The sequence below is a fragment of the Falco cherrug genome, chromosome 14 (assembly GCF_023634085.1).
Source record: "Falco cherrug isolate bFalChe1 chromosome 14, bFalChe1.pri, whole genome shotgun sequence".
NCBI classification, from domain to species: Eukaryota; Metazoa; Chordata; class Aves; order Falconiformes; family Falconidae; genus Falco; species Falco cherrug.
This window is the reverse complement of record NC_073710.1, coordinates 4,437,107-4,461,401: the sequence shown is the minus strand read 5'-3', so window position 1 is coordinate 4,461,401 and position 24,295 is coordinate 4,437,107. Positions and strand designations below refer to the sequence as shown.

At 40.4% G+C, this 24,295-nt stretch overlaps 1 long non-coding RNA gene across 3 annotated transcripts in view; it reads right to left on the bottom strand.

Annotated features, from left to right (window-relative positions):
• The window catches only part of LOC129737328 (uncharacterized), a 770,208-nt gene that overhangs the window by 107,726 nt on the left and 638,187 nt on the right, over window positions 1-24,295 (bottom strand). For 2 of the 3 annotated variants that reach the window (XR_008735059.1, XR_008735060.1), the window contains exons 8-9: window positions 5,836-5,927; window positions 3,533-3,619 (exon numbers count right to left, since the gene is read on the bottom strand). This is a non-coding gene — a long non-coding RNA (uncharacterized LOC129737328). The remainder of the gene's footprint in view (window positions 1-3,532; window positions 3,620-5,835; window positions 5,928-24,295) is intronic. The other variant, XR_008735061.1, reaches the window with a different exon arrangement.

Genomic DNA, 24,295 nt, shown 5'->3' with positions numbered 1-24,295 from the left:
AGCACTACCATTATACATTGTTATCCCTGTAGGTTGGATGACAAAAGCCTGGGGCAATACTACCATCAAAGCATGTGACATACCCAACATAAATCTTCTCATCTTCATAGGGACGACAACTGTCATTTTTAAAGTGCATGGCAAATGAAGAGGGCATAAGAAAGGAAACTTCTAATTTTTTGAGGGTGCTAGCGGTAGGGACTGTTTAAGTCTACACTGTGCTTTAAAATTGCAGTAGCAAAACCCAGGTAATTCACTTGAACAGTTGTATAGATTTCTTAATGCTTAAAAAGTGCTGTCCAGGCTGGGAATAACCATCTGTTCCTTCGAGAACTCATACTCTCTTAGCTAATATATACAGCTAATACACTCTATAGCTTATATGTGAAAAATAGATCAATGACTGTCAAAGGAAGATATGTACTATTCCAGCAAACAGCTCTGCTTAAAACTCTCTGCTTTTTTTTTTTTTTTTTTTTTTTCTGATGGTAACTAGTATTTTTTAAGCTCTGCAAATGAAATAAAGAATCAGTAGTCTGGTGATGTCCATTTACATTTTTTTGCTCATGTAATTTTAAGTACTAGCCCTTGTCTGGTTCTCTTCGTTTCCTTGTGTTACAGAACGTGCCACCGACGGTGTGAATCACCCACCCCGGTATGCTGAATAGCATTGTCACTTTAATGTTCAACATGGAGTTTTCTTCTTAACATTTTTTCTCATTACAGCAAGATTCAGTATTGTGAGACACCTTTTGTTATGTATAGATGAACAAAAGCAGTCAGAACAAATTTAGTACACTGGGCAAGGCAACTAGCAGTTGACAACACTTAATAGATAAGATACTCTATAATAGATATAATCTTCTCTTAAATTTTGCCTTCCTGGGACTGCATAATACATGGGTCAGACAGATTAGTGTCATATGCTTTCAGATAAAAAAGTGATTGCAGAATCTAGATAAAAAGAAACAAAAAACCCATAAACCTCCCAAACCATGACTTCAAGACATGTTTTAGCCTAAGAGCTCCCAAAATAACCAACTGGCGTTTTCCCGTGGCAGCTATACCTGTGTAAATAAAGATTTTACACAGGGTCTCTAAGTCATTTTTACTGTGAGTAGCGCAGTGAAACTGTAGTCCAGGAAAGAGGATCATAGACTAATGAAATTAGAGCAGTTAATGACACTTGAAAACACAGCCATTTTAGTTCCATTAAGTGGCACTAGAATAACCAGTCAAATCTATACACCCAGCAACCTTTCCCTATATCTTAAATTAAAAACAGTGGGCTTGTTTACCCGCTTAGATTCCTTCCACTGACTTCAGTGAGATGATGACTGGACCAACTGTCAGTGGGTTTCTACAAGTAGTAGAGTTAGTTAAACATTAAATATTTTTGTTTAACCGCTAAAAAAGAAAAAAAAGTGATAAAAGAAATCATCTTTCACAGGAACTTCTTTCTGCTACCCAAGCACAAAACTTCTCCTCACTAAAAAACAATCCAGAATGGCAGAGATGACAGAGCCGTTCTCATTTTGAATCAGGCCAGAAATTCTCTAAAGAGTAGGGGTTGGTAGTTTCTTTAAGTGGAGTATGGTACTGAAAGGTGGGACAGAGACTTAGATCTGGCTTCAGATGCTGTGGCGTGCAAAATTTCAGAAACTCGCCAGGGAAGGGACGTTTTTTTTTCTGTGTCTGTTCATCACAACTTGCAAAATGGGCTCCCATTCCCAAGCAGAGCCTCTGGGTTCTGCACCAATAAAAGATACTAAATAGTAAAAAAACCCAAGTGTACTTATATTGAACGTTTAAAATATATACATGGAATTTAATGCAGTCTGCATGTCATTAGTTTTAACCCAGATTAGATTCACTTGATTAGAGTAGATATGACCATTTTAGAATGAAACGCTTGAAAACAGGAACGCTAGCTGAAAAAAATTCCCCCAAATCTCTCATATCATATAAAACTCACGTTTTTAAGTTAATTTATAATTTCCAAAGAACTTCATGTGAAGATGCCAGTTTTACCTGATGCAGAGGTTTGAGATGATGTTTAGCAGTAAGGTAATTGCAGCAGCGGTATACTTCAGCCCAGAAACCTGGAATGAGGCTGGACTTGACAGTCAGCCAGACTCACCAACCTGGGAATATTCAGATTTCTAGTGCAAAGGGAATGAACAGCCTTTTCCTATCAGCTAAGAGCAGCTGAAGCAAATATTCTTGGGGAAAGCTGCAGTACAGTTAGATGTTATGCAGAGAGTTAGTGGCTGATGCTTCTCACTGCCCAAGGGTCAGGTATTCACAGACTCTGAACAAGTCCGGGAGGTCAGCACAGGTACCAGGACAGTGACTGCTGGCAGAGAGGACAAAGAAAGACTAGAAAGTAGGTTTCTACTTCTTTCCATCTGCTACGCTGACACATGGCTGGCTGTTCCATCTGCTACGCTGACACATGGCTGGCTGTTCATTGTCTGACCCACAGTTTGTGCATGGGAGAATATACACACGTATCTAATACATATGTATGTTCATTAACGATACCTCAGTATATGTTTTACAGAAACAATGCTAGTCTGTTTCAGACTGAATGGACCAAACTCTGCAGACCCCTCTGTCATGAACTGTAACACCTCCAGAAGCAGACTCCAAGTACACCTGGACTCCAGTCTGTTAAACTACATGAATTAAGTTTTGCATCGCTAAGTTCATGTTAACCAGGCACAGTCCTGCTCTGCAGTGATTGAACTAGACGCCATAAAAAGTAACTAAGATGGAAGCCTTGTATTAGACCCACAGTGTTGTCAATGCCAAAATTTTGTTTCAGATCTTACAACATTGAATGCTTTTATTTAAACCCTAACTCCTTAAATGTTTGAGATCAGAGAAGAAACTCGGCTTTCATGTAGGCTTCTAGCCTTACATTTATGCAAAAGGCTCAAAAATGACCAAAATATATCCCAAAGACTCAAAAAGACAAGAAGTAGATTAAAATCAATTCAACCTTAATAAAACATAATCGAGAACGCTATGGAAAGCTGCCCAGAAAACAACACTTTCTGAAATATTTTTGTAGGGATCTGCAATTTGATTTTGTAGTACAGTGAAATAACTAATGTTTTTCAAAATGTAAACTTTCCAGAGTTTACAAAACCAACTTTGGTTTTCTATTCTTGTATCAGTCAGTTCACCTTCAAGTCTAGAAATGTTTTGTCAAAACACTGCAAGAAGTTTCCATGTTGAAGAAAGATACATGTTTTATAAGCACATTTAGTCAGTCCTTCCTGTGGTGTGGGTCCCAAGTTATGATTTTTAAATGTTTGGGTTATCTTAAGGTTCACTTGGGGACATCACTGACAAAAAATAGATTCAAACAGCAACAATTTTTTTTCTCCAAACAAATCTTGGATTTCAAGTCACTGTCCATGAGTTTCCTCCAAGGCCTTTTCTTCCCTGGCTTACAGTTTTGTGTTCTTCACTGTGCTGCTGAGGTTTTATGGTCTTTTTATATTAGAACAAATATCTTACAAACCTGCTTTGTTAAATTGCTTCAGGATATGTCACCCTTCCTGCAGGATGCTCACTGCACTGACAGAAATAGACTTCTAAGAGGCCTGATCTGGAATGAAATAAAGTAAATGTTCACATTTTTAACTTACACAAATGGACAAATCAGTCTTTTTGGTTTTAATTCAGCTTTTCACAGATCAAGCAGCTAGGATATAGATTTTCTGCTCTTTCATCTTTTTTAAAAATAAACCTAAATTGAACTCAACATCCTTACAATTGATAATTCTGTATACACCTGTGTACTTCTCAATAATTACTGAAGTATTTGATAGAGCCACCTGAAGATTTAGCCCTCAACTCTGACCAGCACAAAACAAAAACCATCAAAAACTGTGCATTTGATTTGGCCTGCGTAGAACTCACACATGAACAGTAGTAGCCTTTGACAAGCACATGTTGGGAAGATCTCCATGATTTATGCTTGCACTTTTGCAAGCATGATTTACGCAGTCTGGTGTTCTCTCAGCCGTGAACATCACCTATTACTATCAACTTACTTTTCATGTCCCAGTTCACTAGTTACCGAGGACCCAGTGCACAGAGACAATGGCAACATATTGTTCACTCCCTAAATATCCAGCACAGTGTTCTGCCCAGATGTGAAAAGGTAACTTGATTCCAATTAATGAAAGTGACTGGGTCAGCCTGTCACCTCCCATGCTCTTTAAGTGCTACTCAGACATCTATACGCTTATTAAAACCTCAGGCACTCTACATAAGCTCTGCCTTGAAACCAGTTGCCAGAGGCATCACTGCTCAGAACCTGTCTACAGGTCTCTTGGTTTCAGATCTGACATCATACAAACCTCTCTTATCTGCCTTGGCAGCACAGATCAGATGAAAAGCGGCCCCATCCTCACAGAATAATACAAAAAGGATGGAGGTGCACAATAATAAACATTTCACTGCTGCTGTTCTTCACAAATGTACCTTACTGCTAACATGCTCCAAGGTTAGAAAATGCCTACGCCACTTTTCAAACCTCCCTTATTACTTTTATCAGATTCAGAGCAGGGAACTTGTTACTAGAACCTTTTTCCCCAACTAATTGTCTATCCTGTTTAAGGTGAAGCTGGAGCACAAGCAGTAACAGCAAATGATTTCTGGAAACATTTTCACTTATGGATAATTTTTGTCCTGTAGATTGTTTGGTGGTTATTGTCTGAGTTCCCCTTGTTGGTTTTGACCAGATACCGGTCACACAGCATCATTTTTGCCGCAGAATAGGATGGGTAACTATCACAATTACACAGCCTGTATTGCCAGTTAAAAACTAAATGTGGAATGCCTGTAAGAGTGAGGTGTCTCTGACAGAAAGAAGAAAGTGCTCTGAGGTATCTGCCTTCTATCTGCTCCATCCATTTGGACTCCGAGCTACCCAATGTCCAGATGAACACATATGGATGGCAGCACAAGCTTCCTTGTCTCCGCAAGCAGTCTGGAGCCGCTGCCTGTCCTGCAAGAAGCTGTTCAATGGCCCTGCGGCGGCTCGCTGGCGCTCACCTCTCTAGCACCAATGCAACAAGCCCCTTCGACCTCAGAAAGCAGCTTCCTAAAAACGCCGTTGTAACCTGTTCCTGCTTCTCCCAACCCAGTGACCTAGAACAACGGCCAGCCCGTCTTCAAGAGATTAAACTCTTTTTACTTATACGGCGTGCAGCGTAACATTCAGGTTAGGCACATAAGAACAACAAATGGTCTCTTAGAAAGGCTTTGAACTTTATTTCTTCTTCAAAGCAGTTTGGCTCTTGGAGGAAGTGGTTTAATAACTAAACTTGCCAGCACAGGCAGGAAATAGTATTTCCTATGTACATCCTGGCACCAAAACTGGATTGCAGTGGGAAGAGTTTCTGATTTCCTTTAAAAAATGCAGTGGGCTGGGAGGAGCAAAGCATTGCCTTGGAAAGGAGTTCACTCATTTGGATTTTCAATTGGTGTTTCAGAGAAAGTTTGGATCTACTCTGTGGTAAAAATCAAAGGGACGAGAGCCTTTACCAGTAGTGAGTGATAGGGATAGCTGGAGTTCTCCAGCTTTAACAAGAACTCGTGTTTATTATTATCAGAATTTCCTCTTCTTTTGCAGGCTCATTCACAAACTGGCTAATGGGTTTCCATAAATACTAACAAGTGCTGCCTTAAGGCTTTGTTGTGCTGCAACAACAATAGGGAACAGCTGCTCCTGAATAGCCGCACAGTTAATTATACTATATACCTACAGTATGTCTCCATGCCCTACATTAAGAGAGCTATTGCACATGTACCTACCGTCCATATAACAATGGAAGACATTCAAGACAGCCCAACACATTCCAAGCAAAACAAATGGGAACCAGACTCAGATGCTCACACTGCCCTCACTGCAGGAGACATGAAAAGCAAAACAAAACAATGCTACAGCAATAACATTATCATCGCAACAGAATAAGTTTGCATGTATTTTTTCATTTGTGTGCATATCTTTAAAATAAGTATTAGATAGTCTAACATCTGGTTTGTCAAAGAAGTTTGTCAGGTATTTCACAGATGTGTAATACTTTTATTTTTACAATCTGGAATAATCACAGTCTGGCATACAAAGAAATAGCTTTTATAATCACGTTCCTCACCCAAATACGTCCCCATCTCCAAGATATGCACATGAAACATTTAAATTAAGAAATAACTCTAGGATGATAAAACCTATACTTATAAGTGGTTTATATTACAATTTATAACAGGCACATTTGCTCAGATCTTGGCTTTCTTTAATAACTTTTCAATTCTTAGGCCCAGCTGGAAGCCTAAAAATAGGCAATAGAAAATTGGCATGTTTTGCTCAAGGTAATTGAAAGGATACCATGTTAATCTCACCAGGGCCAGGTTAAAGCAGTTCTGCAAGTCTCCAGACGAAAAAACATACAGCATTTACAAAGTACATGTTGGCAACAAACGCAGCCGTTTAATGTGGGATTTGAAATTGAGAATTTATCTCAAATATCTTCTATTCTCAAGATTGATCAAGATTACCAACATTTCTCTCAAACACACTCCAATCTCAGCCTGTTCTCTGACTCTGCCCTGGTTTTGTGACCATGCCTCCACTAGAACATCTTTTAAGATGCTTGAACCAGTGGTAGCCAAAGGCAGAAATGACAGCAACAGTTGGCTGGAGAAAGAATAATGGCAATCCCTGACACAAAGCTAGGTCTATCCAGAATTTTGTTCGAGCCCAACTTTTTCAGTGGCTCACTGTGCAAAGTTAGGAAAGTCATTTCACCTCCACAGGCCTCAGTTTCTACACACCTACTATAATGCTTGAAATGCTGGCCTGCAAAAAGGCCTTCATAAAGAGATGCTCTGTAACCCCTGTATAAGAGGTAGTTTCCATAATACTTTTTTTTTTAACATGCGATGGTACTGTATTTCAGGAGAATAAAGAAAAATAAAGTTAAAAGGCCAGTCTAAATTAACAAGATAAACATGCTCTCAAGTCATTCCTCTGAAACCTAAATTGAAGTAATTGCCTTGCCATCAGTCACTAAAGTGTATTTCAAACAGTTGCCCTGTTTTCCTCAGAAATAGTTACAATAAAAAAAAGCACAAATATTTATGGTTGATCCTATGAGATGCTGACACTAGGTGAAGCAAGGATCTTGTAGTTGGTGGGCAGTGATTAGAGCCAAACTTCAACAAGTATTTAGGTACTTACAGCTGTAGAAAATCACATCTCCCTTACTTGTCCCATGAAAATACTGCCTTAACATCTACAGCCTGGGCCAAGTCACGCACTTCCAGTGAAGCTACAGTAATGGCATCAAGTGCAGCTGCATTAGACACTACTCAGGAAGGAACTGTTGCTAATAAGCTGTAATTTAAAATTCTTTAAATTACAAAGTACTCTTTTGAGTAAAACATGACATCTCTGCCAGAGTTAGGCTGCCTGGCCCTGGATGCTACACGCCGAGGTTACGTGTGAGATGAAGCTCCATTAGCAGAAGCCTGTCATTATGGTTGAGCTGAAGGTCCTGCTGAGGCGCACCACAGGGATAGACCTCGGGAGAGGTGAATCAGCTGCTGCTTCTGTTTGCAGCACTAGCTGGAGTTCACAAACTTTCCCCTGACCTCTCTTCTAATTCAAGGCTTTGTGGTTTTTCAATGATTTAAAATTTTAGCCTGAACGTGTATATATGCATACGTGTGTGTATATAGACATATATATATATATAAACCCTACTGTGCTAAAATTAGGTTCTCCGCAGCTAAAAGGACCAAGGGACAAAAGCAGCTCTCATTTTAGCCTCTTCTAGGGGCCAACAAGCCATCCCCTTCCTGCTGAGTGTTACTAAAAGCAGCTTCATGTCAACATGACAGATGTAGGGGTGCTACTGTCTTAGAGCATTGCTCAGCTTTCACTGCGAACCCATTACTTCTGGTTGCGGCAATACCCGACTCAGAGCTAGTACTGGTATCTCTGCAACAGACTGTACGTGCTGCGCAAGGCTTGCGACCAGTGTGCAGCCCACCCAGCTGCCTCATCCCTGGCTGTAGACAGGGGCAGGGAAAGAGAGGGGATAAATCCCTCTTGGGCAGGATTTAGATCCCTCTGTCTCAGCTGGGTTTCCCTTTGCTTGGGAAACCCAGATTTTCTCTTTCTACGAGATCTGTGCTGCATCCATATTGGCACAGAGGAGAGCCTCTGCTCAGTACTTGTGCTGAAATCTTAGTGGAGAGTTTTTCCTCGGGACAGCATTGATATGTCCCTCACCACTCTGGGATGAACAAGTGCTCAGATGCAGGAGTTATAACCCCTGTACAGGTACATAGTGAAGAACAGGAGACACTAAATGAAAAACCCATATACAGAAGCCTGAACCTCTCCTGTTATCAAACAAGGAACAAGATCCCATAGATAACACAGCTGCGTGCCACCAACCTTTGTTTTCACTTTCTTAAGAGCAGAAACTGAAACTAGAACAGAAATGTCCCTTTCCCTCCACACAAACAGAGCATAAACAGAAATATTCATAACCCTATCTGATACAAATGAAGCAAGGCATCTTTTTCCTGGTTTCCTAGGATAATCTGAGGAACTGACAAATAACCCATGCAACAGTGAATTTGAAAAGAAAGTTGGATCAGTTAAAAATGGCTGTATTTTCCTCGTCATTTTCCTACCAGAGCGGCCAAGCACTCCACAACATTTACTGTCTGATGCTAGCACATGTTGGCAAAACAGAGAAGCACAAAACATGCGGAGAAGTTTCACCATCTGCATTTCACAGCTTCCCTCTGTGAAGATCAACACTAATTGCAAAAGTTTTCAGACCAAGTATGAGGATTGAACTTGATTAATAAAAAGTCAGCATTATAACTGTGCATGTCTTCTAAGCTTCCATACCTTTTCAAGTAAGCAAGTCAGGAGTTCTTACTGTCGCACCTTATTATTTGCTCAGGTTGCAATTCAAAATACGCTTCGTTTCTTTTATTAGGCTCAGGTCCTCCGGTTACAAAGATGAATCAACCCACCATTCTTCCAAAGACAGGCTGGACCTACTTTAAGCTTTAAACACATACCTCTTCACAGTTCAAACACTATACCACATACAATTAGCATGCGAGACTTGCTGCCTGAGGATATTGTAGAGGCCAAAGAGTATTAACACGTTCAAAGTAGGATTAGACAAATCCATGCAGGATAAAGGTCCATCAGTGGATGATCACTAACCACTATTATCTGAAACACACAGAACATGTTAGGAGAAGCACCGCTGTGCACAACGCCTGTGTCTTAGCCTCTTCCTGGGCACTGACTACCTTACATGGTCCAAAACAAAACACTGCTCTGGAAACAGACAAGCAGCTCTTATAGTAAGCAGAAACAAGAACATGACTGTAAAACTGTGAACCAGAAAGTCAATATGGACAGCAATGAAGGCAAAGAAGCAAAAAAAAAAAATTCTTTTTAAAGTAAACCTTTATTGCTAGGTACAAAAAATTGACTATAAAACCATTCCATCAGTCCCCTTCCTTTATTCCCTATTTTTTATATTGTTTATTTATGCAAAGAGACACGGGCTGGACCTAGCTTTTATACCACAGCTAGTGATACTTGCCTCTCTGCTCAGAAGTCAGTTACAGGACAGCCTCAATGGGTTTGACTTTCAGGAAAGCCACCCCTGAAACCTTGTCTCCCTCAAAGAACCTGAAGTTGATCTCTCAAAATGAATTACCACCCTGGCCCACAGCCTATTGCTACTTCAATTTTTAGGTGTTCAAAACTCAGCCTACTCTCAAAGCAAATGATTAGTCTAAAAGAACGAGCCTGTTCCTGGGTTATTTTCTCATTATTTCTTTTAATATGGTTGTTTCCTTTACCTGCTACCATAGGCATTTAAAAGCACTTCATTTTTTGAACATTTTTTTTTAGTGGATGGAAAATGTGCTTTTGAAGTATTTCTGCTTGGAAACATTTTCAGAAGATAAAGAATACTTCAAGACTGATTCTATACCAACGCAACATTTTCATTTAAACTAGACAAACAACAAAGTGGCTTAGTGTTTGTTTGTGCCTTAGTTACAGGCAACAAATTTAACAATAATAAAAAAAATAATCCTGCTCAGGTAGTTACATAAATACACAAAAATAAGACTCAGTGCTGGCTAAATTCAGAGTAAGACATTTAAAGTAAGACGTGCGCTTCCTCCCAGTGCCTAGGAAGTCTGAAATATAACTATGCTGTAGTGCTATTAAAGCAATTTGAGGCTCCTAAATTTGGGGAATCAAACTGACACGCAGGTGATCAGGGTTGAAACTGTATCAAGTTATGCCCGCCCATTGGTCAGAGAAGAATCAAAAACCATTCTACTTTCATTTGATTAAAAATGAAGCAATCCCAGTAAATATACAAACATTTTGGATACAACAAAGTATTTAACCTGCTGTCTTGTTCATATATAAATTTATATTTACATTTGTAAAACACGGGTAGCATTTAAAATATTTTAGGTGTGATTATCAAATCACAAGGGAAAATGCCATTGAATTATGCCATTTTGAAGAAGTAAAAATATTTCATTTGGAAGGGAGGGAATGGTGTTCAGTTTTTCTTCCCCCTGAAAACGTTTACTAAAATCAACATAATTGAAGAACCATTTCATTTGACCCGAACAGAATTATTTCAGGAAGTAGAGGGGAGGAAGTACCAATCAAAATATTTAGTCCAATTCTGTATGCTTTTAAGATAAGACTTTCTTTCTGATAATTTTTTTATTCATATCTCATATTTTTTATTGCTCTTGAAATCATGCAGCTTGAATGCCTGGCTTGTATTCTTCTGCAGCTACTCATGATGCAAAATTAGACATATTCTTTTGAATACATCCCTTGAGGGGTTGTGGGTGGATCTTGCCACTGGATGCTACAAAATATCCCCAAATCAAGAGCTTTCTGTGTTAAACAATTCAAATCTCAGGAGACCATCCAGCCAATTTACCAAGTATAAATATAGTCCCTCTGCCATTCACACTGAGCGCAGTGAATTCCATGCAAAATCCCATGGGAACTAGAAGAAATATTTTAATGTTCAGCAGTAGTCTTTAATTTTGCATTCAAATTATGTCACTGACCACTTTTCTCTTTCCTCTTGAGGCAAGCGTCTTCCTCAGAAGGCAGGTTCCAGGATGGATGCCTCCTGGTCCTTTCCCTAAACACGCTGGCTGACCCTAGGGCTGCCTGGTTCATTGGTTTAATACCAGCTAGCGGATTCTCTCCTCACACATAACCAGTAACAGCAAAATACCTATGGATAGGGTGTGTCCCTAAGGGAAGCAGGGCTCTACGCCTAATGTTAAGGTTACTCAACACGTCCCAGTATAAGATCTTATTTCCAGTACCTTACAGCTTTGCTAAATAAACTGGCCTGAAGTCTTTCGTAATGAGGCTCTGCCTCAGGCTGTGTGTTTTGGAGAACTGCCTGTGTTACTAATAAGGCAATAATCCATATTGCAGCTCGATTAGCAGTCAAAATGGTTGACAAAACCTGTAATTATAAAAAGAAAAGTTTCTTGTGCTGACATATCAAAACAGACCTCTCAGGCCGCAATAGGGAACAGCCGCAATAACAGATTCTCTGCTCCGTTAGCTGCAAGGAAAGTGAGGGGGAGTTTGGCCTGAATAAAACATACTGTGGAAGGAAGAAATATTAGAATCAAATGCTCATATAAAAGCTTTGCTGCAACATCAATAATCTTCAAAGTACTTAACTGGGGAGGTCGGCATTGCAATGCCTCTTTGACAGATGGGAAGATGGAGGCACAAAGAAGCAGCATGGCTTCTTGCAGGCCAGTGGAAGGCAGCGGCGTAAGCCTCAGTGTAAGCACCCTGGGGCACAGGCAAAAAGGTGCCCAGGAAGAGATGCTAAACCCACCCCCCCTCGCTTCTGAGCAGGTTTATTTTACTACTGCTGCAGTAAGAAACAAGTTGTGCAATACCTCGCTAGAACTGAAATTGCTTTCTTTTTGGAGGAATAGAAAATTTCTCACCAGGAATAGCAACAGTTGTTATCTCTGGGATGTGCAATCTTCATAAAGTGAGCAAATATATTGAAGTATGAGAGCCAAAAGGTATTACACTGAGCAAATGCTCTTTGCAGGGAAGAGATACTAAAAACACACAGAGAAATAATATCAATGGTGTAATTGAGGGCGCATTACCGTAACACCAGACCCTCTTGCCAGGAAGCATTTAACTAATGCCTCTACAGGCCTTCGACTTTGGAACTGCCCTTCCATGGGGCCAACCCTGCCCTGGCGGAGGTGCGGTGCCCCGCAGGGCTGGGACACCAGAGCAAAGGCTGTGACGGCTCCCAGAGGGCAGGCTGGATGGGATTCTCACCGGTGGCCTCTTAGCAGCCCAGTACAAAGCTGAGGGGAATCTAGCTGTGAATTAATTTAGAAAGGTAAGCAGACGCGCAGGCGGGGCCAGTGCCGGGCTGGCACAGGCGGCTATTTCCGAGCAGACGGTCACTTCCTCCTCCTGCCTGAAATGAGCCTCATCCCACGCAAAGTTTCCAAGCCTTTCATTAGTGGTTGTGTTAGTGTATAATAGGTATAATGAGAAGGCCATAAAAATCCAAAGTTAGCTGAAGGTCCTTAACCATTTTAAATATGGCTCTCTTTCCAGATTTTTATTTAAACTTTAATGACTGCCACATAAGATCAAGCAACAAGAAACATTTGTATTACAGCTGTATTATTTAATTCCCATTAGCTGCAAATGCCAGGCTACTGGCCAGTAGCTCAGGAAAATAAGTGGTGACAGGTGAAAGAAAAATACCCTTCCTGTACCTCCTCGAGCCACTTTAAAGCCTGAGGCTCTGCAATGTCATTTACACCTAATGAAACCTAGCGTCAAGGCCACACTATTTAGCCAAATGTTACCCATTCGAAAAAGAAAAAAGCCACCTTGCTACTTTTAAAGACATGGTGCTCTTCCTGGCCCTGTCGTCTACTGTCTAATTAAACAACTCCGAACCAAACCCTGTAGATTTTCTATTAACTTATATACTTCTGCTTGTGAAGGTGACCTTATTGTCACCTTTTATACTGAGGGACCTAGGTGCTTGAAAGCCATAATTTACTTTCTGGTTTAATTAGAGCAATGATTTTCTTGGACAGCCTAAAATGTTTGGAGTAATAATCACAGTACAAACCTGATTATCCCTTTTAATTCTGTCACAAGCACAAAAGGAGGAGTGCATACATCTTTTCAGTGCAAACCGAAGTACTTTAAAGGGCTGCTTTCATCTCTAATGGCTGTACTATCATTTCTCAGTTTATTTTGAAGTGTTTTTGGTAACCCACATAACACAGCAAATGTAGAGTAACAAGAGACTCAATGCTTTCCATCACGTGCTGAGCTTTCTTACAGTCTTCAAGGCAACTCCAGGAAGTAAAGTTAGCAGAGTGCAAATTCATATCGATCTGCCTGACTTCTGGAAAAATAATTTTTCCTTCAATGTCAATTAAAGTTAACAAAGTGAGATTTCAATCAGGTTACTGAAGTAAAAGGTCACAAGAAGTGGTTAAGAGAAGCTAAATCGCATAACACACAACTATCACTTTCTTAGAGAAACATACTATGTGTTCAAAGAAAAGAAAGTAGCGTGTGAATTTTAAAGATTAGATGTAATCAAGTTTTGTCAAGCTCCTTCACCCTTAATAATTTTCTTATCTGCTTATTCATTAAGCATGTCAGGTATTTTACAAAAAGAAAAAAGAAAGGAAAAAAAGAAAGAAATCAACCCCCTTCAGGATCTGCAATACAGATATCTTCAGATTTCGCAATCCAGAACTTTGTGCCAAAAATAATCCTATCGATTTAGGGGATTAGAATTGCTTCCTAACATAGAAGCAGTAGAATCTGGCCTTGAGCAAAATTACACTAAAACATCAAAATATAAATTAGGAACAGCAGTCAATGGACAGAATATTCATGCTCTGTAGCAAAATCAAAGAAATGGTGGGTGGCAGAGACCTCTGGAGTTCTCAAGTCCAACCTCCCATTCAAAGCATGACCATTGCCAACGCCAGATCAGGCCATGGCTTTGTCCCCCTGCTGTGCTACCCTCCTCAAGAAATATTTTTTCGAATATCCAACCAGAACCTCACAATTTGTGCTGTTTTCAGCCACTGCCCCTTGCCATGTTTTCTGCCGGTACTGAGAAGACACTGTGTCATCTCTGTAACTACCCTTTAAAGTAGCTGCAAGCTGCTATTAGGTACCTTTTAGCCTCTTACCTCGAAAAGAGCTCCCTCGGCTGCTTCTTGCAGGTTGGTACCCTGAACCACCATTCATACTAGTCCTCCACAGCTCCTGCACATCACTGCTGAACAGGGACGGGATGAGGGCACAGAACCAGGTCATAACTGGAATCACTGTTCCAGGTGCAGCCTTATCAGCACAAAGTAGAGGGTAACAACTCAGAGCTTCAACGAGAACACAGACAGAGCATGGCTGTACCCTTTGGGAATAAAATAATTAACTGCCCTTTACCCAACTCTTTACCCAACAGAGCATGGTTTGGAAGAACCCTTCCACCACGGGAACCGGCACTTAGGAAGAACAGATTTACTCCATTTATGCGGGCAAACTCAGATCCAAAAGCCCGAGTTTTTTGGTCTCGCACTATAGTTTGATAGTAAGGCTCAATAAATGCAAGCAAATGTGATTTTTAGTGACTTTTAACTTATGACACTGTGCAGCACAGGAGGAACCATTTGCTTTTACAGATCCTTATCTCACTGATGTCACTTGGAGGAAACTGATGTACGTTACAAAATTAGTAGCTTTCCTTGTAGGGTTGGAGAAAGGAATGGAGATGATTTTGTATGCACTTTTGGAGTGCAGTCATGCACGCCTAACTAGTGTAGTCAGCTACCAGGATCAGACACACAAATCTAAAAGGCTTCACACAGTCATGTATTTGTAAGTCTTCTGATGTGCAAAGAAACCTAAGAATACGTGATTAGGGCACTGAATTTACAGAACTGACTGAGTCTTCCTTATGCCAGAAATTCCTAAGAAGTATTTAGGATCCCTAAATATTTGCAAACAACAATGAGGTCTCTAAATGAGGGATACTTTGGAATTTAAAATAAATATCCTATCACTGTATATTTAGAGTCTATCTGTAGCATGACAGGATTCTTGTGGTTAAAGCAGCAGCTGGGGACTTAGAACTTGTGTTCAATTCTTGGACTTGCCACAAATTTCCTCTGAGAGCCTGGCTGTTAGTCTTCCTATAGCTCTGCTCCCCCACCACAAATACAGAGAAACATGTGCCCTTTCACCTCCTTGCATTTGTAATCAAAAGCAATTAACAGATGACTTTTTCACGTTATGATTTGAAAAGGCCTGTCAGCTTTAGCAAGGACCTTCAGGCAACTGGAGGGCTTCCTTCACCTTGTGCTGCTCCTACCAATCTACTCCCGTCCCTACATTTCCCGACGTGGGACGGAGGAGAGCTGTTCCAGGGGTTAGTGCCAAAGGAGCTGGTACAATAACGGGTGGAGATAGTATTTTGAGCCTAGAAAGAGGCTCACAGTTATTATGAGTGAACAGGACTGGACACAAAGTTGTTCTAAATGTAGGATGGTTACACAGCTATGCAACCTGACCACACGCAGTGGGAACATGTGCCACAATGAGCGGTCTGAACCAGAGATGGGAGAGGAAGAAGAGCTAAAACCTTGCTTGTCTTCCAGTAACTCTGTGCTAGAAAAAGTCTGGTCCTTCAGGAGGACCTACCCAGCCACAACACCTTGCTGCTTTAAATGAACTGCTTCTAGGCTGGGTTCAGTCAACCACAACTTACAGACAACAGTGTCAAGTGTGCAAGGACTCTTCATCTGGACTTCACACCAGGCCTGCTTTCCTTCTCTTTTCCTCTTTCTTCCCTTCCAGCTTGGTTCCTCTCTATTTTTTTCCATTTATCTCTCCTTACCTCATAAGCCAAAGTTTCTACTCCCTGAGACACAGGAGCTTCCTATGACAGCTCTATCACACTGCCCTCTTTGCTTGCCAATTTCCTCTTCATTAACTTGCTTCTGTCTTCTCCTTCAGAATGTAACTTTACTGGTTCACAGCCTTCTCATAAAGCCCCACAAATAGGGTACATCACAGTAAAAAAAAAACAACAAACCAAAACTATTTTAGCTGGCTGAGACTTTGACAAAAACTTGATGTGACATACTGGACCTTAGACAATTATCCGGATAGCTGTCCACTCACACTACCGATTAAGCCGTGAACTCATTTGGAGGCAGCTACTGGCAAATCAAACAACAAAACCGACATTACTTTAACTTTAATTCACTTTGTTTATTCCCCTAGCCCACGGAGAGGTGCACAACAATATTCCAAATTCTTCTTGTAGGGAATAGTCAAGAATCCTTCCCCAGATATGTAATTTTCATTGTTAAATCCAATGTTCCCTTGGATAACAATAGTGCTGGCCATAATTCTTGTATGGTTTTTTTTCTTTAAAAAAAATCCCTCTCCCTCCACCCCAAACACATTTAGGGTTTGTATTCTGTGTTAAGAACTAAATGTTTCAGATTTCTTGGCATAATGATATATTAAAAAGAAACAACTGTAAAACATATCCAAGTAAGGGAAAAAAGCCGTTGGCTGCTGTACTACAACAAACCCTGCTTTGGCTTGAAACAAACACACATAGTACTCGTAGATGTCAGTGAAGACTCTGGATGTAAATCTCATGTTCATAACAGTCTACAAGAATATTTAAAACCTTCAAATTCTGTCTTGAGGCCTTTACCTTTTTTCATTATTTTTTTTTTAAAAAGGAGAACCTGATTCATCAACATTAGGGAAAATGGCAGCAATTTCAGGTAGCTAACCTGTAAAACTTAAAAGTGGAGTTTATAAATAAGAATATTAATAGTTACAAAGTCAAATACTGCAAGTTTTCCTTGCACAGTCAACGGGAGTTGGTTCAAATCCAACAACAGGAATCAAGGATGAAAAAAAGCATGTTGGAAATGATGCACCTATGCGTAACACTGATAGGAATTATTAGGAAAAGCTGTCCAGTTCTGGTTTCCAAACTTCAAGAAGAACATCGAAACCACCCAAAACGTACACAAATATGATATATGGTTAATACTATTATTAACAGATAACAAGTTCTGGATTTCAAAGACATGGAGAACTGTCCAAACAATCCCCAGCTTTGGGGAGCTGCTGGCCAAGGAAACAGTCAGCTGTCCACCTCTCACCGAGCCCCCGTGCTCCGCAGTGCTGCAATTCAGGTCATTTCACTAGATTCAAATTCTTAGAACTGACAGTGCCTTTGTGTTTTGTTACAATCTCGTCACTCAAATTCCTCCATAAACCTGCTTTTTTCCAAATACTCAGGATTAGTCCAGAGTTATTCATTCCTTCCAGGCCCTCAGCACATTTCAGTGTGTTTCGGTTAGCCCCTGCAGGAAAAGCAGTGTTCTAAATTAAATCCATTCCTAGAGAAGCTTAAATTGCATATGTCTTTTTGGACAACAATTTGTTTCTTGGTGAAGGGGATGAGATTTTTGCACTAATTTTAGTAGTCCAGGATAAGATGTAATGTTAACCTTTTTTTATAGAAAAAAAAAATATATATCTTCCAATGTTTGCTTATGTAAGCAGTTTCATCAAACCCATCATGGAGTTACGTAGATGGTTATAATAAGCAATGTAGTATGTAAGTGTTTATAGGATTAGATCCATAGATTTGAAGCATATAAAAAGCAAGTTCTGTTTAGAGCTACTATGTGAAAACTGAAGAGCTGAATGCAGGAATAATACCAGCAGCCTGAACCTGTGTTTTTTGTAGGCGCAAGGACTCCAGCAGCAAGACCCAGATCTGAGGGGCAAAAATTACAGACCAAAGTTTAAGAATTCAGGAGTCGCAGGAGGACAAATAAGAATTTTTTTGCAGTGGCTGCAAATCCTTGAATGTTTCAGGTTCATGGTGCACATTTCTGAAAACAAAAACTCAATAGTTCCCCACTGCTTTTAGCGCAAGCAGCGCCTGATGTTTGCTTCACCGTTCACTGAGTCTGAGAATGACAGGGAGAATGCTGACATTTTGTGCCACACGTACGGGAAGAAACAGATCATCTCCCTCTGAAAAGTGCTTTATTTTCTGTGCGAAAAGACAAAACTCCGAGCTCCACATCAAATAAATCATACAATAAAAACATTATTTTTAAAGGGAATGAGTATTTTGCATATTAATATTAAATGACATCTGAGCAGAAAATACACAAATTGTAATATTCAGTTCTCACAGTGAGATGACACAGAGTGGAGGAGTTCTGGTAACCAAGCTGTCTTAAAACTACAGCCTAAAAAAAAAAAAAAGCTTCATAAAAATTTAATATTCATGCAATAGGGACTGTTTCATTGTTATGAAAACTGATTAGGGTCAATCATAAAATCCTGGGTGCTTCATTTACTCCCTTCCCCCACTAGAAAAGGGGTGGGGGGAAATCAACCCAATGGAGAAAAAAAAAAATAAAATCCTGGCAAACATTTTCCTGGCAACATTTCAGGGGAGCTACTATTTTGCATTTGGTAAGGATGCAGTCCTTACCAGTCAACACACAGACCCTTAGAAGGAAATGGAAGGGACATTAGTAATTCAAATAAGGGGCAAAAGAGACAGAATGAAATTAAAACATGCACAATTATTTTCTAGCAAACCAGCAATGGCATAAAATCTAGTAAGAAAGGGGGAAGAGAGGGCTGATAATTTTTATTGTAAGGATGTGGACAAAGCTTTTTTTTTAAGAAGTCACAGGGCTAAAATAACCATATTGTTAGGCAGTGACTCATGGGAACAAAGACGACAATGCTATCTAGGATCGTTATACTGGTGCCTTTTAATCATAATGTTGGTACAGTTTTCCCTCACTCTGACCTAGTTTAACTAGTTTAGAAAGCTTAATAGGCATTGCTTCTTACAGCACTGTTAGGAGGACTTGAATATATACAACAAGTTCTTTTGTGAATGAAAATTACTGATTCATGGCCCGTTACACTTCATGAATCCAGAGCAACAACAGTGACGTTAACTCACTGAAGTTTCACACAACGGAATCTGAATTTGTCCTCCTGCACTTTCAAAACATTCGTGTTGGCAACTGGAGACAGTAGCACCAGCACAGCATGTCCTAGAACAGCCACCCGTATCACAGCGCGCTCAGTAACAGCAAGGCACAAACTACCCAGAAATGAAATACAGGTAAAAATTCTTAATTTACAACGCACCCAGTCAAGCAGGAAATGCTTGTTTGTTTTCACAAAAGATATTAATGAGAACAATGCTTTCACAAAAGTTGTGCTATAAAAGTTTTCGTGTTTAAACTGACAGGCTGGAAATCAAGAATTTTCAGTCTTGGAGTTTTCAACAAAAACAAAAAAGTTGCCAGTAACCACCATTTCCAGCAGAAACATCCTTTTGGCAAGAAATGATATCTTTGTTCATTTTCTTATTGAAAAACATTGATCTGTTCCAGTGATTGATGTCAACTACAGGACACAGCTCTATTTTCCATGGGATAACTGATGTATTCGCTTTTCGGGTTAACTAGATTAATGCCTGCTATCATCTGCAAGTTTACAGTCTACCAAAATATAGAACCCACTTTTCTGAACCTCTGGCTCTGAAGTCACATATGTTACCTACAGATACTGCTTGAACTTGTGCTCAACATAATTAAGTTGCTCAGCGTATTCCTGTGAGCTACACCAGTCATCGCTCTTTATTTGCGGCGTGAATTTTCCTCCCACTGTAAGCCCAGGCGGATCTATCTGAATCATTAAGGGGCTTTGCTCGGATGCAGCCGTAACAGCCCCACAAGGGAGATCCTGCCCTTCCTCTGCTGCTTGGGCTGGATCTGCTCCACGATCCCACAGAGACCAGCATAAAGGACAGTGATGAAAATGAACCATAAAAGGAACTCATGAGGTCAAGTCAGCGCGTATATTTACCCTACGCAGGATTCAGTGCTGTGGCAGGGAGCTGTAAGCCCTACTCCAGTGACTGGCTTGGGAGAGGCAGCACCTAACATCTGTATTCTGACTTGACATAGAAAAATAAAGCTATCTTTCCAGAATTATTGACCAACAAACCTATTTCACTAGATTGCACACAACCAGGATTTTTTTCCCCCCTCCCATCTGTATCACTGGCTCTTGAGAGGTATTTTCAATTATACAGAGAAAACAGACTCTTTGATTTCTCCATGTGGCTCAGTCCCAGGCTATTACATGGAAAAATGTCCCAGCTGGGATTTTCAGAAGCATTGGCTTAATCCTCATCCCACTAAAACCACTGGTAAAAACACCCATGAATCTGCATCTGGGGGAAAAAAAAGGACAGTGCTAAAGACTGTCAAAAACCTTACTATTGACACACAAGTGCATGAACTAAACTTATTACAGAAAAGTGCTCTTCTGAATACAAGTTAGATTCTGTTTTCTCCAACTGAATTAAAACTAATCCACAGCAAAAATTCTTTGTGAAGAGGGCTTTCTTGAGGCAAGTTAAGGGCAAGGATTTTTAGGTAGCATACTGGAAAACACACACACACACCAGAGTAGACCACCAGGCAGCTTGGAAGGGTGAAAGTTTACTTTGTAAAACCAAACTTTGCAACTTTCAGTTTGTTAACATGAGAGTATCCTCTAATTTTATCTACAGCTACCACCTTCTCCAAGTTGCAATTGCCAAAAAAGGTCAAAATATCTTAACGTTACATTCCACCAAGTCACTAAATGGAACAGAAGTCATATTACTGTAATTCATAATTCAGAACTCAAATTTCATAAGACAACATCAGAAATGTCATTTTAACCACACTAATTCCTTCACAGTTAACATGAGTGGGTGTTGGTGCAATCCAAGCTGAAAAAAGCCATCTAATTTCAGCAAGTATACCACAAGCCAACTTGGCAACCCTCCACATGGATCAGACAAATGTCTGCTCTGTTGAAGCTGAAGGCACAGTGATAATTATCATAGCTGATACTGCATCAGTGGTAATGACAGTGTGGTTTGTAAATATGAACCAAACTAGGATTCTCTCGTTCACAAACAGGGATTTGGTATTACTGTGGGAACCCACCATAAACCTTATGGGTCTGAATGCAGCCCTTGATCAAACTAGGGCATGTTTCTCTGTAACCGGGATGTTATTCAATTGCTGCAGTGCACGTTTAATTATTCGACTTTTGGGGAGGGTGTAGAAGCTGGACAAACACATTATATGACAATCACGTCCACCAGAAAGGAGAAGAAGCCAGTACCATCGCTCCTACTGAAAACATACAGAAAATCCTATGGAGATGCTGTGACCAGTTTTCACTTTGCTAACTACCTTGCTATTGGGGTCAGGCACCTCACCAGGAAGGAGTCAGTTCTTTCCAGAACAATTAAGCATACTCAGTTAAAATCCCCGCAGGCATTTAGCCAGTCAGAAAAAACATCAGAAATCCTCTCACATTAAGAACTCAGGAAAGAGAGGAAGGATAGTCTTAATTAGACAGCAGAAGAAATGAAAATGGCTGAAATAGGTAGGTATTATCCAGCTCAAAACTGCAGCCACCCAGCAAGCTATGCTAGATGCCTAAGCTTGGATTCCTGCTCTGTGCCTCTAGCGACAGCGGGACCAAAACTGCCCGGCAGAGAACAACAGGGTTTTTTGGCTACAGAACCCTTCTGCCACACCACAAAGCACCAGCAGTGTGCAGAAAACAAGCTGGCTCTGAAGGACTCGCAGGTGACCGAGGAGCCTCCAAACCATGGGAGGACTGGGCATGCCCTCACCAAAAAGCCAATGGATAAAAACCAGCTTAAAATCCCTCATCTGTGGGACCTTAGCATATAACGGGAGGTTTTCCCCAGAGGCAGTTCAGATTTACTTACACACCGTGCCTTGCTTTAATTGCACAATGAGAACGTTACTCTACTACCATATGAATTAATATTTATAAAGCACTTGGAGGTTCTTCACAAAAGGTGAGCCTGGCATTTAAGGCAAGAAATGCTACGAAATTTCCCTTCCAGTTACTAAACAATATGCAGTCATTAGGAAAGTTTCCCTATATATAGATATTGGCTTGAATAAAAATGTTTTTGAAAACCAAATTCTCCACTGGATAAAATCAAGATTAACAGAACATTTTCAATTACCTCAAAATAATGTAATGTGGAAATGCAACAGCTATTTCCTATGTTTCATTTCCCCCCTCCCTTTTTCATGCTATCTCTCTAAAATGCTAACAATCACTTAAAACCATGTGTTTTCACTTTCCCTCCACCTCTTAAGGTCACCACCAGACCATCTTTCTCCATTACAGAAGTCTTGAGCGCTTTTGCTCACCGAGAAGTTTATGCGGGGCAGAGGAGAGCCAAACAAAACTTGACATTTCCACCACTGTTTGTCGTCCTTCTGCTGGCCTTGCCAGCGTAGGATTCAGCTCATCGCACACCACGCTCCTCTCTACTCAGAGCAGACGCAGGATTACCTGCAGAATAGCCGACTTAACCTAGAGACTGGATTTGGGCTTCCCTGCTCCATTCTCCCTCAGTTGCGTTTTTGTTGGAGAACGCTGGGGGAATAAGCAATGAACTCCTAACCACGAGCACTTTATTAACCTACACAAGCATACAGCTGTGACTGAACGGTCAGACGGCTGTCAGCATCCACAATAAGAAAAATAACAAAATAGTAGAAAACTTTGTTGCTAGTCCTTAGAAGAAACAAATTAAATAGACCTGATTTGTGTATCTGGGGGTAATGGTGGATATCTGCATAGGAAAACCAACTGGGGTTTAAAATAAGAGATGAATTTTACATTTATGTCAGATTGTATGAAGCTAATAATCTTTATTATTTTATTGTAATTATGGGTCCAGGTCTCTCAGAAGTATTATATCCTGAACTCATGAGTCTCCTCTTTGATGACAGTTTTACTACTTGAGTACATTAGTTGTCTGGCAAGTCAGTTTTCTAAAGATTAAGTGAAAGTGAGAGAAATTTGCTGGAAGACAAACTCCAAACTGGGCTGGGTGGTATGTGCTATTCTGTCACTGCTATTAGTTATGACAAAACCCTCTGGTATGTAACATGCTCCGTTTACTGCCATACCATTTTTAGTAATAAAACCGAGGGGGGACCTGCTATGCACCCCACCTCCCACAGACCGCCAGCACCCAGGGGGTTCGCGCAGGCTCCGCAATCAGCCACCAACAGCTAAGCAGAGCAGTTCTCTCATCCCCTTCCCAGTTCACCTCTGGAGTGGTCTATGCTCAGGCTTGCACCGTGTAAAAATAGCATTAGATTTGAACTAAATTAGCCAACGTGGAGTTCTGTGCTAGCATAGCTAAACTGCTTTGGGTAACGCAGGCGACCTTATCAGCACACAGGTGAGAGCCAAAGCGTGTCTCCTCTTCCCTAACTCTCACAAGGATAGGTAAGACAGCAGATGTATTTTTAAGGCCCACACACACACTCTCTCCCTCACAACCATTACTCCACATTGAAATGTAATCTTGCTTTCATTAGGAAAGAGATAGCTTCTAGCTGCAGTTGCTATATCTGGAACTAAAACGTGTGTATCATATGGCAGCCTCATTTTATTTAATTCACACCACACTGTAAAGCCTACCTTTTCCCCTCTCCTTCATCAAATGTAAAAGAGAGTTGTTGTTTGTGTATAGCATGCACATTAGCACAGATAAACTGCTTACTGAGTGTAATGATTAATGATTGAATAGTGCAGTTGTTGCAAAAATAAGTCATGCAGTGAAGAGAGATCTGAAGATTATATCTAACACCAGGGGATGGCTTATTAATCTTACTTCTTGAAGAATTCGTGAGTAAATCATTCTCCTTTATTAATGATATTTCACTTTGCTCCGTGAGACATCTTTTATACATCCAGAAGGGCAATTATCTGTTTAGGCCAGGAAACAATATTAGTTACAGACGGTGCTTGAATGTTTGATCTAAGTCACTTAAATACAAGAGGGAAAAAGAGTGAAGCACACTCCAAAGACCTACGCCAAACAGGACTGCATTTACAGGCGAGCTGTTTTCGGTTCCCCTCTATGTGGAAGTGACAAATTACGTGTGCTTTCAAGTATCAATTAATGTGGAGCTTGCATACTCAAACGATGAT